The sequence below is a fragment of the Candoia aspera genome, chromosome 8 (genome assembly GCF_035149785.1).
Source record: "Candoia aspera isolate rCanAsp1 chromosome 8, rCanAsp1.hap2, whole genome shotgun sequence".
NCBI lineage: Eukaryota > Metazoa > Chordata > Lepidosauria > Squamata > Boidae > Candoia > Candoia aspera.
Window position 1 is genome coordinate 43163803 of NC_086160.1, and position 15927 is coordinate 43179729.

Consider the following 15927-nt stretch of genomic DNA (forward strand, 5'->3'; position numbering starts at 1 on the left):
AGTCTTGTTGTGAGTCTATGCAGACCTTCAAAGAGATCTTTTCAGATTGCTGTCAGGCTATTTTGCAGAATATTTGGAACATTGGGGAGGAAATTATTTCTAAAGTGTGTGATCTGGCTAAAGATGTTATGGAAGAAGATGAAGATTTTGTTAAGGATGGAGATCTTTCTACTAACAGTGAGACTTAGTGATCTGTATTGAATTGAATTGTATATGTGCTAATGGAAGGATTTTGTCGGGATTAAGGTGAAGAAACTATGCTGACCCAGGAATGAAGCTCTAGTCTTTATTGTTTCTACCATGCAAACAGAATCTTGCCAAACTGAGCAAAACTAGCAGGTTCTGAGGGAAAATCTCCAGAAACCCTAAGGCAGGTCCTGCCTGACTTTCTTGGCCAGGCGCCCAAGTTCTTCTACACTGTGAGTGTGCTTTTCCCCTTGGAAGGTGCCCCATCCTTCCTCACCTGAGATCTCCATAGCAGATTTATGGAAATAATGTGATCTTGGTTTGATATAGAGTAAGGGATTATTATGGAAATTGCTGTATATTCTTGGTGTTGAAAGTTGGAAGTCACTTCTTTATGTAATATTCAAAATTCTTTTTTCTTATGTTTCACACTTTTTTAGTTTTTCTTTTTTTTGTAGTTTTTTCTCTTTTTTGTAGTTTTTATCTTTGTTTCAAACTCATTTTTTTTTTTTTTACAAAAATAGTGATATTACAGGTATGTTGATGGACAAAATGTATATGTGCATATATATACAGTATGTTATTTAGTGAATGGCATGTTGTTTCCTGAAAAGTGGAATTATTTTCAGCAAGAAGTAATGAGGAGTATGAATCTGAAAAGTAATGTATCAAAGACCAAGGGAAAAGGGAATTAGAAATGCAACTAGAAATTGCATTTCTGTTCTAAAATCCTGGTTCTGCCACCTTGCTTGGGAGGGGAAAGTCATAGCTCTACCTGGGGATGCGCCATACACCTGTTAGTGATTGTGTTCCATCTCCACTTGGATTTTTCATTAATTTTATTTATATCTTAATGGTAATTTAGATGGCTATGTTTTTAGTGTTATTTTATTGTAAACCGCCCAGAGTCCCCCATTGGGGGAGATGGGCGGTGACATAAATTTAATAAATAAATAAATAAATAAATTACAAATACTAATTATATATAAATGATAAAAAAAATGAAGCAAGTTGATGAATTTGTTTATATTCATAGACTGTTTATTAAAGAGGGAAAATTGATGGATAAATTTTAAAAAAACTGCAAATGCTTATAAAAAGTAATGGGTAGTATGTGGCTTATTGACTAGAATTATTATTTCTTTTTAAGAAATAAAAATTGTTAAAAGTGTTTTTCTTCCCACATTGTTATATGGAGGTGATTTGGCTATATCAGGAGAAACATAAAAGTTAGTTGATTGCAATGAGAATGGCTTATTTGAGAAGTGTCTGCAATAAAATATAAAAAGATAAGTTCAATAATTAAAAAGAGATTAATGTGTGTGCATTGAATACTAAAGTGAGTGACCAGGGAAGTTTGATCATACATAAATAATGAAGAAGGATTAGAATATAACAAATATGTGAAGGAAAAGTGAATGTTCTGACAAAAAGGGTAAGAACTTCGTATGTATCTTAGGAGACTGTTGCCTACAGACACTTTCAGAATCTGGAATAGTTATGATTAAGACTGTTTTTTTTTTTTTTTTTTAATAGAACACATTAAGGTGCTGCCCAACTAGACTCAAAAGAAGATAAAAATTATACTGATCTAGATCTTTATACGCAGAGTCAAATTTCTCCCCCCACCCCCCAAGAAAAAAGATTTCTCCAGCAAATTAAGTATTAATTATTGCCTCACTAACTTCCAAACCTCTAATCTGGATTTAATGCACAGGTCAATAGAAATGTATTCACTTACTTTGCTTTGTTTATATTGGGTTTTTTGTTAAGTTGCTTTACTTACATATATGCATACATACTGTAACTAATAACTACAAAGTTTTCTTCCCATTACAACCATTTTTTTTTAATTGTATATTTACAACAATGTAAAGTTTGTCCATCCTTCTGAGGTCAGTAAAATGAGTACCCAGCTTGCTGGGGAAGGTGACGACTGGGGAAGGCAATGGCAAACCACCCCACTATAGTCTGCCAAGAAAACATCGCAAAAATGGCACCCTCCCAAAGGGTAAGACATGACTCAGTGCTTGCACAGGGGACCTTTCACCTTTCACAATGTTCTTAGAAAGTAAGAAAGTAAATTTAATAGGCTACAGCTTTATTTAATATCTAACAATGAGTTGCTCTTAATAATCAAAATTACCCATGCAGGCTTTATACTGTATCTTGGAGCCAGTAAGATTTTTGTGGTCCCTTCAGGCTCCATGCTGAGGAAGTCCATACTGGTTCTATCCAATCTACACTGAACAGCATTCAGCATGTATGAGGCTTCCAGGACCTGTCAAATGCTGCTTCCTATGAATCTTGTGAGCTCATCCCCTTTAAAAAAAAAAAAAATGTTTACTGTCTGTGCAAAAGGAGAAAACAATCTTTCAGGGAGAGGAAATAATTTTGAAAGCAGGAACAGAATTAATCACTGCATTATTTTATGCAACTAAAAAGCAGGTGGTGAGCAGCTGGTCTAATCAATTTTAAACATGTATATGTGGAATTTCATTCATTCAAATTTGAGAAGAACTTCCAAGTGGTCACTTGGCTCATAATTAACAAGCTGCCTAATTCATACCTCAAACAAGGTCACTACAAACTTTGGTGGTATAGTCATCATTCCACATCCACCTTTTAAAAGAACATTTATAATTATGTTAATCCAACAGGTTTTAACCTTAATGGAGCATTCCAGACTATTAGCAAACCTCACAGTGTGCGTAATCTATTTCCTGTTCAGCTTGTAAATAGAATTCATGAAAATTTCATCTTCAGGGTTTGTAATGTGCCTGAGCTGGTTTATACTAATGACAATGCATCAAGATTATCAAAAAAAAAATATTAAACTGTACAGACACTAGGGCTTATTCTTTTTTTTTTTCCAGCTAACTAAAATATCCAACCATAACAGAAACATGAGCTTGGCTGCATTTAATTTTGTTGCATTTTGCACTTTTCCTTCAATATCTGAAGGTGATATATGATCACATGAGCCTAGTGTAGGTGGCTGCATCTTGATTCTTGAAAAATTAAACAGGATTTGACTTGATTAATATTTGGATGATGGGAGACAACCAGGTAATCCCAGGACTGTAGATTAGGAAGTTAGGAAAGTATCCTGGAGACTGCAAACTGTTTCCTTACTGCTTCAAAGAAAAGTACCTAGATGTGTGCATGAAGTCAACAGGAGTCAACCTTGATGACAGGAAGACTTTTCTATATCTATATCTATATCTATATCTATATCTATATCTATATCTATATCTATATCTATATCTATATCTATATCTATATCTATATCTATATCTATATCTATGTTTGCATGACAATTTTTTATGTGTTGTCCTTTGTATATTCCCTACCCCTAAAGGAATTTTAAATTACAGTCTTCTTCAGATTACAGGTAGGAAAGCAAGATTTACATTTTTGAGTTAGGACAAAATCAAGATTGACACTGCAGTCCTATATATCCTTCTGAAAGAACAACCATGCTGAATTTATTCAGATGGGAAAGCTGCATTTTTGTAAAAAAAAAAAAAAAAAAAAGTTGCCTGAAAACATTCCTCCTGTCCTAACAGCCAGGAAACACACTGAGACAAGGAACTGGTCTCTAATGTTTATTGCTAGTACATAACAGGAATCCTAACAAACTGAAGAAGCGTGGGAAAAACCCAGACATATAAACCCCAAAGGTTAAGGCGGTCCTGATCTGTGTCTCTTTGAATGGCTGACCAATTCCTCAGTGCTACGCATGTGCTTAACAGTCTGGATGGGAGCCCCCTGCTCGCCATCCTTACTCATGACACCTCCCAAGACCAAAAGTTTGATATCTGCAAAGTATGAGGTCATGAATTCTGATTTGTACAGTAAACTTCTGGTAGTGTTTAAGCTTTTTGAAGCGCAATTGTAAATTGTGAAGATTTTATTTTCGCACTTTGGAGGGTGATTTAAAAAAAAACCACACACACAAACATATTTGAATTGCTGGACAGCTTATAAGTAAACCTACCAACTGTCAGCCTAACTGATTTACCTGCATCATCAAAGCACTGATTTGTAAACCACTGAAATGAGGTTCAAATCAGTTCCCAAATTGCATAATTCTTTGTAAACTTTTAAGAGGGCAATTTCACTTGCCTCAGCAAGATTACCATGTTCACTGGTGTTACTTTAGTATCTTGTTTAACCTACTGTGCCAACTTTACACTAACACCTAGTCATTATGCTCAGCAGTTAGTACATTTACAGATCTGCAAACAACAGTTATATATAATTAGTGTCAAATTGACCTTTGACAGTAAAATATTCTGAACAAGTGTTTTTGGAATTGATCTATGAAAAGAAAAGATGTTTTGTTTATGATAAAAGTCAAACACATAAAAAGTAAACACTTATTTGAAAATCCATGTAGCTTTCTTCTTGGAAGCAAGATGAAAATAGTCTGCCTTGCTTTTTTCTGGATGTTTTTTTTTTTTTTTTGATAGAAATGTTCCTAATGAAATTATGGTTAATACAAGGCAAAATACTTTCACACAATTTATCACAACAAAGTAATAGTGTAGGGTCCCACCTGCCCCATGTAGATGTATCTGTAAATATCTGTGCAACAAGGTTTGCAGAATTATATGGGAGCTGCATGGGAAAAGGTAGTGGGAATATCTTCCATCCTAGGTGGATATTATTCAAGCCAAATCTATCCTGATACGATAATTCTTAAAATTAACAATCTGTATAATAACAGAACATTGCATTTAGCTGAATTGCTTACTAACATATTTTTTTAATCAGCTGTATTTTTTTAAAAAAAGGGTGTGGGGGGGTGCTACCTCAAGTGATAGTATCTGTCTTCCTACCAGATGGTGTGCTAATAATGTGGAGATAGTTTTCAGGGTCAGTTAATTCAGTATGAAGTATTTAATTATCATTTATGCTAATCATTCTGATTTCAAAGAAATTAGGAATCATTACGCAGAACACACATCTACAGCTTCATTTTTGTGGCCTTCTACCGTGCAGAAGCTTTTGTTTTACACTGAGGCTTTTTAAAAAGCTATAATCTAAAGCTAATACAGCACTCAGTTTTCCCTAACATGTTTCCCTCCAAATACATTGAACTACTGTTACCATAAGGTGGTACTGGGGAAGGTGGGCCCAGTGACCCACCTACAGGGCCGTGCGGAAGAGTTTTCTGAGCATCTGCAGGATAAAATCTCTCGGATCCAGTCTAAGTTGGACTCCATGCGTGAAGCAGGGTCTGTGGAGGTACCGAGGGGATGTTTTAGCCTTGTTATCTGGGAGCAGTTTGATCCGGTTGGAGCCGAAGAAGTGGACAGGATCCTCCGGATTGTGAATGCCACCACCTGTTATTCAGATCCATGCCCCTCCTGGCTGGTGAAGGCAGCTCGGGAGGTGACGTGTGGTTGGGTCCAAGCGATGGTAAGTACATCCTTGAGTGAGGGGATGTTCCTGGTCACCTTTAAGGAGGCACTGGTGCACTCCCTCCTCAAGAAGCCATTGCTGGACCCAACTGTGCTGGACAATTTTCGTCCAGTCACCCACCTCCCCTTTTTAGGGAAGGTGGTTAAGAAGGTGGTGGCATTACAACTCCAGAGGGTCCTGGAGGAAACAGAATCTGGAACCCTTTCAGTCCAGTTTCAGGGCAGGATATGGGACAGAAACTGCATTGGTCGCACTTATGGATCATCTCTGGTGGGAGCAGGATGGAGGCAGTGCATCCATCCTTGCTCTCCTTGACTTCTCAGCAGCTTTCAATACCATCGACCATGGTATCCTTTTGGGACAGCTCAGGGAGTTGGGGGTGGGCGGCGTAGTTCTGCGCTGGTTCACCTCCTTCCCTCAGGGCCAGTCCCAGTCGGTGGTGATAGGAGAGGAGAGATCCGACCGTCGACCCCTCCATTGTGGGGTGCCGCAGGGTTTGGTTCTCTCTCCTCTCTTTTTAACATCTACATGAAACCACTGGGTGAGATCATCTGTCACCATGGGTCGAGGTATCATCAGTATGCTGATGATACCCAATTATACATCTCTATCCCGGGTGAGGTACATGATGCAGTGACTGCCCTTTCTCAGTGCCTGGGGGCTGTGGGGGTCTGGATGGGGAACAACAGACTTCAACTGAACCCTGGTAAGACGGAGTGGCTGTGGGTTTATGGGGCTTCATCTTCCGGGAAACTGTCATCTTTAGTTCTGGATGGGGTGGCACTGCCCCAGACAGACTCAGTGAATAATCTGGGGGTTCTCCTGGACCCACAACTCCTGCTCAAAGAGCAGGTGGCAGTCGTGGCCAGGAGGGCCTTTGTGCAACTTTGGGTTGTGCGCCAGTTACGCCCATTCCTGGATCGCAAAGCCCTACAAACAGTCACTCACGGCCTGGTTATCTCCCATATAGACTACTGCAATGCGCTCTACATGGGGCTACCCCTGAAGAGTATCGGGAAGCTTCAGCTGGTCCAAAATGCAGCCGCATGGGCTATTTTGGTGCCCCTAGGTGGGCACATATAACACCGTTGCTGCGCGAGCTGCACTGGGTGCCAGTTTGCTTCTGGGTTCAATTCCAGGTGTTGGTCATTACCTTTAAAGCCCTACATGGCATGGGGCCAGGTTACCTGAGGGGCCCTCTCATCCCCATTACATCGGCCCACCCCACCCTATCATCCAGAGAGGGCATGTTACGGACCCTGCCCAGAAGAGAATTTCATCTGGCAGGGTCCAGGAAGCGGGCCTTCTCTGTGGTGGCCCCTGCTCTCTGGAATATCTTGCCCCCGGAGGTGAGGCAGGCCCCTTCACTCCTGACCTTCCTGAAGGCCCTGAAGACCTGGTTCTGCCATCTCACCTGGGGAGGGAAAGTGAATAACCATTCTTGGGGATGGCTTGCACCCTAGAGTCCCTCCCACTAGCCTGGATTTTACATTTCTCTTGGATTTTATTTATTTATTGCATTCTATCATAATTGTTTTATGTGATTTTAATGTTTATGTCTCGTGCTTGATTTTATTGTAAACCACCCAGAGTCCCTCTTCTGGGGGAGATGGGCAGTGGCCAAATCCAAGAAATAAATAAATAAACAAACAAACAAACAAACAAACAAATAAATAAAATAATCTCTACGGAATGACCAGTTCCGTGCTACTTAGGTAATGTCTTCCAACCATTAGGATAGCAACATTTTGAGGGGAAAAATAGCAGATGATCTAATTTTTGTTTTTTTAATTATCCATAATAGATTTGACTTAAAATTTCCACAAATGAATATACCAATCAAATAGTATCTTAACAAAGACTGCTTGTTTAAAATACAGGACATTTCCCTAATTAATGCAGAATGTGTTTTGTGTACTTTATTAAAGGAATTTTATTTTAACTTTGTACTACTATTCATAAATTGATTTTAACATCCCATCTAACCTCAGTTGATCAGAAGAAGGAATTGTTTTATGTAATTCAATTATTCTCAAATGATGATACTCATACTGTTGATGGTAAAGCAAAAGATCCTGGGTGGACTACAACTTATCTCTTCAATCTGTGCTTGAGTGAAATAAAGTGAGCAGCAGAAAAGGAAGACAGAGTACCCAATCTCCAGTTGACCAGGATCAAGCAGGTTGGGTTACTGATTATGATTACATCAGCAATGCAATTGCAGGGAGGAAGCACAGGGACATTTTCTTGCTATAGATGTTTTCATGAAAAAAAATTATATGAATTATTTGCTATGGCAAGGTGGACCATTCCCATAGGTGAAATGGTGCTATTCTTGGTGTCTTTTGGACATGTTGGTAACCTGGGCAACTTATTTCAAGCTGTTTGATTTCCAGATACCCAACAAAAGTAGAAGCCTGGGTCTCTAACTTCACTATTCTGAAATGTCCAGCATGTAGTTCCTCCAACATTTATGCTCTCAGCTTGCATATTGATTCTCAGGTCCCAGCATAATACAATCATAGTTAAATGTAAGTTGGTTTACAGGATAAGACAATAAAACTCCATAAATTGAGATAGTTGCTATGTATATGTCATGCTGTATAGTTGAGACAATGGTGGGTCTTTTCTAGTTTCTGTTTGAAGCATCTCAGGTGGATGGGGAGATTCTCAATGTCTGTGAGATAAATTGTATCAGAGGAATATCCATTTGATATGGATATCTCAGATGGTTTAATCTCTAGAAGTAAATAAGACAGTCCATCCATATTTGCATAATCATATGACCTTTTGAATTGTATTTTTTATCTGTGTCCCCTAAGGAGTAAAGTCCAACACTGCATTATAGCAGTTGCTGAGCAGAATCTTTTTTTTTTTTCCCCTGCAACAAAGATTAACAATAGTGGCTGATGATCAACTGATCTTCCAGAGAAGTACTAATTGAAACATTTAACCACACTCACTGCTTTCATATATATATGAAATATATATAGTATATATGCATTATTTTTCTATGTTAATCAGCATGTACAAAAGTTATCAGGTGTTCTCTGCTGTTTGTCACGATGTGTCACATAACCACATCAAAGGCTATATTGTGAGACATGTTTTATAAGACTAGGATTAAAGGGCTCATACTTGCTTCATTGTGCTCAAAGTCCATAGTCTACCAATCTTTCCAGGGCTGCCTTGAGGTTTTGCAGTGTACCTCATTTTTGTACCTGTACAGAATGATGTATGCAATACCTGTAAAGCCTTATAGCCCTTGGTACATGGTGTTTTTTTTTTGTTTTTTTTTGCCAAAGTGCTAGTGCAGACACTACTTCAAAACCAAATCTGTTATAATATAACCATTACATGTATTGGTGGTAAGAAACACCTTGGAATCCCCCTCCATTTCCTTCTCTAAATAAGCCTCTTCTAGACTTATTTTGATGAAACACTGTGCCCCAGTGTATTAGTAAAAATATCTTCTGTTCTAGGCAAGGCATATTACTGAGGCTATAATAGTGGAGTAATTGTAACTTTAAAATCCTCACAGAACTTGACAGTTCTATTCTTTTCAGCTACTGAAACATAGGTGTAGCTCATGGGCTTCAAGTAACTTTTGAAAAAAAAAAAAATCCCTTGTTTTCCCTTTCATTCCTAGGCAGCAGATAAGAGTAAGCTGCTATAGATGTTATTTATTTAGAATTTGGGGTGATCAGATTATTTTTTTCACTAGAACGTGATCCACTTTAGAATATGCATACTAATCAAATGAAGTGGTTTTTTTAAAACAATAACTATATGTGGCAGTACAAATTAACAGTCCTATTTTATTCATTGAATATAGAGGTCTATGAGTTTCTAGGAGACATCTCAAATATACTGTGCCATTGCTTCAGGCACACTGCAAGGAGGAGGCATTTTGTATGGTATCCATTGCAAATTACCAGGCACTGTTGTTTCCAGTGATGTTTATAATCCTGATTTCAGTGCAGGAATAATTCAATGTGGCCAAAGTCACCCAGTGGTTTAAAGGTGGATTTGAACATGGGTCTCTCTAGCTCCAGTCAACATTTTATCTATTATACCACCTTGCATTATAACACATTTGAATATATGTGTATCCTTTGAGCAATCATTAGAGGTGCATTTTTGCTGTGTAAATGATGTAAAAATATTTTGCTATTTGTACAATTTTCTTTCTCAAGCAGGTAGATCACATTTTGGGGTTTCATGTAGCATAACACCATGGTTCATTTCTTATTTTATATTGACATGGTGGTATATAAAATCCTGATGATATCCACAGAATTGATTTTGTTACAGTTTCATGTCTCAAATAGCTGCAATTACTCAGTAGTGACCTGTAGAAGAGTTTGATGCATGAGGCATATTGCTATTCTGGGCATTTAAAACCAGCCTAAAGCAATTTTCAGCAAGAGTGTTAGTCTTTGCCTAAGGTTTTAATAGTAAAAGAACATCCATGTGTCACTTTAGTTCTAAAAGCAGATAAGGCACTTGACTACATTCTTTAATGCAAATCCCTCTAAAACCTTGTATGCTATTAGAAGTCCTCTAGTTATTTGATGAAAGAGAAAATTAACTTTTCAAAGAGCAAGGTAAAATAGTCACTGTGTCTATTACACCAACCAATCCAATATTCTGCACAATGAGATAGTGTTTCTTTTTTACTCATTATGCTTAGCAAAAGCAATCAATGCAAGCTTGAAATGATAATTGTGTAGAAATAAGATCTGATTAAAAGTAGAGATCGGCAGGTACTAATAGTAATGGGACATTTCAGAGATGAAAGAAAAGGTAGTCATGTGCAAGTCAGTGTATGGCAATTAGTCCTTATCCCTTAGTCATATTAACTGTCCTGTCCCTTGTTACCTTGTGATCAAAGCCTCACCTAAAGAGATAGTCATGATTATATATGAAATTAACGATGCAGTTAAATAAATCCCATAATTCCAGTAATTCAAATATTTTAGCCAAAATAATATTTAAATAAAGGAGATGCAAATGTATTAGAGACTCTGCTGATTATTTTGTAATAAATTTCAAACTGGAACACTATTTTTTGTTCCCTCTAAATCCAGGGAGAAAATAAATAGCCCACAGGGTACTAATATTATTTACAGGTTTTTTTTTTTTTTTCTGAAAACCAAAAATGCAAATTTATATCTTAATAAAAATCTGAGGCTGCCTTCCATAATTTGTTATTGTATATTTATATAGTTTATATATTTACAAAATTCAGTGTAAATCTCATCCCTTATGGCCAGGATATATAACAATATTTAAATAGTCAGCAATAAAATATTACTAATAACAATAGACCTCAATAGTACCAATAAATACCACTAAAGGTCAGTGTGAGGTACCCCTTTGAGGGGGACCATTCCACAGTGAGACAGGGGCTAAAAGACAAATTTGGTTATTTTTTTTCCCACAGGACAAATTGGGAAAAAATATTTAATGTAATAACTCATAAACTGTAAGAGTGCTTTTCTTTTCTTTCCTTTTTTTTTTTTTTTTAATAATGCTAGTCTATAGTATTGAACTACTACAACTCCCACATTTTGGGCAATAGTAAGCTACAGTTGGATATCTGCAGAGATTTCACAAACAAATGTAAAGTGTTGTTGTTTAATTTTATTTATTTGTTATTTGGAAAATGTATATGCTAGCTAGAGTCTCCATGGTTCCGGGTAGCTTAAAAAAGACAATATCTCTAAAACAACATTAAAGGCTTTATAGTATATGCACTCTAGAATAAGCAGTGGAAGTCTTGACCCAATGACTATAGGCTGTACAGCACTAGATGAGGTAAAACAGGTTAAATCCCTTTGTGGGTGGAGTTCCTATTGATACAGAAACCTTCTGGTTCTATGTATGTGTCATCTCTTTTCTTGATGGGATGACATGTATCATGAAGAAATAGATACACACTCTGGCAGTTCTCTTAGACTCACAGCTCCTGCTAGGATAGCAGATGGAGGTCATGGCCAGAACAGATTGTAACTTTTCCAGGACTAGAAGGCATTGAAACAGTGACTTATGCCTTTGCCACCCACATATTAGACAATTGCAATTACCCTTCATGGGCTGCTTGGGAAGATGGCCCAGAAACTGGAGCTGGCATAGAATGCAGATGCCTGCCAATTGATTTGTACTAACTGGTTCAACATAATACTAGATGTCTTGCAGAAGCTGTGCTTGGTACCAGTATGCTTCCAGATCCAATTCAAGATGCTGTTGGTTTATCGCTTTAAGGGTTGGGCCCTTATTACATCTGGGGCTGTTTGCTTTGGGTGGAATCTGTTACCCAATATGGTCTAGCTGGGAAGAGGCACTAAGAGATCAGAGTTCTTTGAATGGCTTTTTTAATAGGATTCCCTTCACTGTATAATAGTTTGTCCCTGAGGTCAGAAAGTCTTCCACCTTTCTGTCATTTAGGAAGATGGTGAAAAGAGTACATTTTCATGGGGCTTTTTGATATGGATAATCCTTCGTAGCTGGCAGTAGTGGAGAGGTTTATAGATTTTACTGAATTTTACTGATTGTGTTAATAATTACTTACGTCATACATTTTCTTTATTCTTAATTTGGCTAAAAAAATGATATTGGTCAGATATAAACTTAATGCTTAAATATACGTAGTTTTAAAAGAAAAATAAACCACTTCTAGAGTGCTCAAAGCAGTGAGATGTCACATGAAAATAAAAGAAAAATGAAAAGTGAACAAAGATAAACCATAGAATAAATGAAAGCATTATACTAAATGCTACTTAGCAATTTTAATAAGACTGTTAGGTTATCCAAGATAGTAAGGGTGAAAAAAAGGCAGGACTCTCTGACAGGAGTCATAGTCACAACAAGCAAGCAAATAAAACAAACAACAGTGCATTTTTATAATGAGTGTCTGATTGGAGAGTAGTTCAACCACAATCAAAATCAACAAATAAAAAACAATAGTTAACATTACCCAAAAAAAATATCAATATTTACTTTGATATATTTGTAGTCACAGTAAAAAAACAACAGGTATTTATGCAATATAAAATCCTAAATCTATAAGCCTGATACCCCTACTCATATTAACATCATTTTTTACAATAAAACAGACCTATATGTAACATTATTAACCACCAGTTTTCTTTATTAATCCCATCCACCAATATCCACTTTCACAAATCAGTCTGTGTTAGTAAATAAATAAGTTTTCAATTTTTCTTGTACACATTCACTGATGTGGGAAACAGGGAAAGGGGTGGGGAGACAGAAAAGAATTCCTTTATCATTGCAGCATATTCATATTAGAGGCTGTCCAGTATGCAATAAGGTACAGCTTCTGGAAGCATTTGATTATTTTCCTTCTATCCTGCCTTCCCTGCTGAATTCTATAAATCATGTGCTTTTCTGAAAGTCTTGAATGTGTCCATTCCCACAACTGTGCTATAGATGCCTACTATGCATTTTTTCTCCCCTCCCATGCACCTTTCAGTGACTCCTGGTTCTTATATTACCAAAGAGTGTTAATTGCTTTATGGCATACAAAACATAATTACCTAGATGTTACTTACATGAACTCTGTTTATATGAATTTGGCTATTTCTTTTTGTTTATTTTATTTACTTATTTATTAAATTTAGATGCCACCTGACTCCAAGACCAACTGTAGGTGGTTTATACTTTTAAAAGAGTAGAAAGCAATTTAAAAATATTGTGTACGTTTAGACACACTACATGTTTCACATGTTTTCAACAGATGTTCCATGTCCATCCTACCTAAGGCCTCTGAGAACAAGAATACAGAAAAGTTTTGAAAGAGTTCTGGAATACCATCCGGGTAGGAGCCACATGAATCTCATCTGTTCTCAATAGGTTTCCTTGTCAGCTGTAGAATTCTTTGTCTTATTCATGTCCTTCCTTTGCTAGCCTTTGTGTCTCTTTGCTATTCTACATTGGATCTTAGCAATAAAACCATACAGATAAAGGGCCAAAAAACACCCAAGCCCTAAGTTCAGCTAAGTGCTGTAGTTAACATTAACCATATCAAGCTGCACAAGTTACCCATTGGTAAGACTGACTTTTATTCACTACTGGCTTGATGGCATTATTTAGGGGAAAAAAAAAAAAAGATTTCTGAGAATTATTCAAAGTTGCAGAAGATGGAAAAAGATACATATGCATTATTTTTCTCCATTTTTCTTAATCTATTTTTTTTTTTTTGCATATGATGATGATGTTTATTATATCTGAATTTCAGAAATTAAACTGAAAGGATCAAGGCTAACATTCTAAAAGCCAGTGGGTGATTATTATCCCTGCCATTATTTTGTAATTAGGCTGATCATATGTCCCATTTTGAATGGGACAGTCCCATTTTTTCTTAACATTTTCTGGCCATTCCATTGTTTTAATATAAATGTCAACTTTGTCCCATTTTTAAAAAAACATTGGGGCCCTTATTGGGAAAAGCGGGAAAAAAATTGAAATTGAAAAGGAGGCTGACTTGACAGTAGTTCTCAGTCTGGTAGGAAACCTACAGTGGGAACTGCAGGAACAGCTGATTGCCGGTGAGCAAGAGGAAGAGTCGCTGCCACCAATCAGTGCTGTGGAAGATGGTCAGAAAAGCACGTCCAGAAGAAAAGAAGCCGATTGGCTCTCAGGCCAAAACAATGGGAATAAAATAAAATAAAAGGGTGCACCAGAGAGGAACAGGTTGTTGGGGACAACCGTTCACTAGACTCCTCTGTTCCTGTCCTCCTGTCCCAGCTTGCTGCCTCCCTCAGCCCTCCTGCAACCTCTCCACCCAACGCCACCCTGCACCAGCCTCTCCGGACCCAAGCATTGCTGCACCTCCCCCTCCTGCATCTTCCCAGCTTACTGTCAATAACCTTTTTTTATCTTCTTTTTCATGAATTCGGAATATTACATAAGTTTAACCCCATCCCATTTTGCCATACCAATGTCCCGTTTTTGTCTCAAGGAAATATGGTCAGTCTATTTGTAATGAATCTATAAGAAGCTGCTTCTGCAATAGTTGAAACATTTGCAAGTGAGAGCATGGAGTGGGAACATAAATCCCTCAATTCACTGGTGTTGAAAATGTTCTAGTGGGTTTCTTCATTACTTCTGTGGACCTGTTCTGTGTACAACAAAGACAAATTGAAAAAAGCAAGGCATAGTAAGAGTTGAAACAATTAATCCTGCAGTGACAAGGTCCTAAGCTGCTGACTGAACAGAATGCAGTGTTGTGGATTTTATCAGTAACAAGGTTTTAATGGATTAAAAAGAAAGCATTGGGGCAAATTCTTCTTCACAGATTCAATGGATAGCAAAATTAGAGAAGCAAAAACTATGGTGTGATAAGGAGATCATTTAAAATATTTCACATTTTCTATTAATATGTTCATTAGAAGCATTCCATATAGTGAATAGTATATTAAACAGCATTCAGTACAATACAATACAATTTCAGTAGTGCTAATGAAGTAACTACTTCTTGATTATGGTAAATGTACTGTTCAAAACCTAAATGACATCTAACAGTTAAAATCTAGCAAAAATTCAGATTATTGCTATGAATGTAGTGACTGGTGGTGAAAAGGAATACTGCAGTGATATCACAATAGTGTTAAACTGATATATATATTAAATAGAGAGCATAGTTTAAACTTATAGCTGCAAAGATTACTAGTATTATCCACTCATCTATGAATCTTATTTAATTGTTTATAGAAGCATTCAGTATTAAGATTTTTTCTTAAACTGCACATGCAGTTCAATGGATCTTGATAAACTAGAAACATCTGAAAACTGATTTTCATGGGAATATATTTAGTGCAGAGACTTCCAGGGGAGGCACGGTGAGCTAAACACATCTCTGGGGGAGCAGAGACCATGACTGTGGCAAAGACCAAAGAACTGGGGAGTAAACCTGTTCTTCAGAACCTGTCCAGACAAGGAAAGGATGGGAGATCATCCACATGTGCTCTGAACAGCTGCTCCTTGCAAGAAGACTGTAGGGCAGTAGTCTCCCATGGGTCTGAGCACTGAGAGATGAAGGGATCAGTCATCAAGCTGACAACTGCAGTGAAGCCTTTCAATGGACCCTAAATTCACTTACCTTGCTTTCTAATCACTTTCAGAAATTGATTATCTAACCATCATAAGTTATTATTAATTTATTACAGATCTTCAGAACAACAACTTTGAAAAGCCACCTGGTGAGTCTACCTTAATTTCTGATCTATCTATCTATCTATCTATCTATCTATCTATCTATCTATCTAACTATCTATGAGTTTAAGA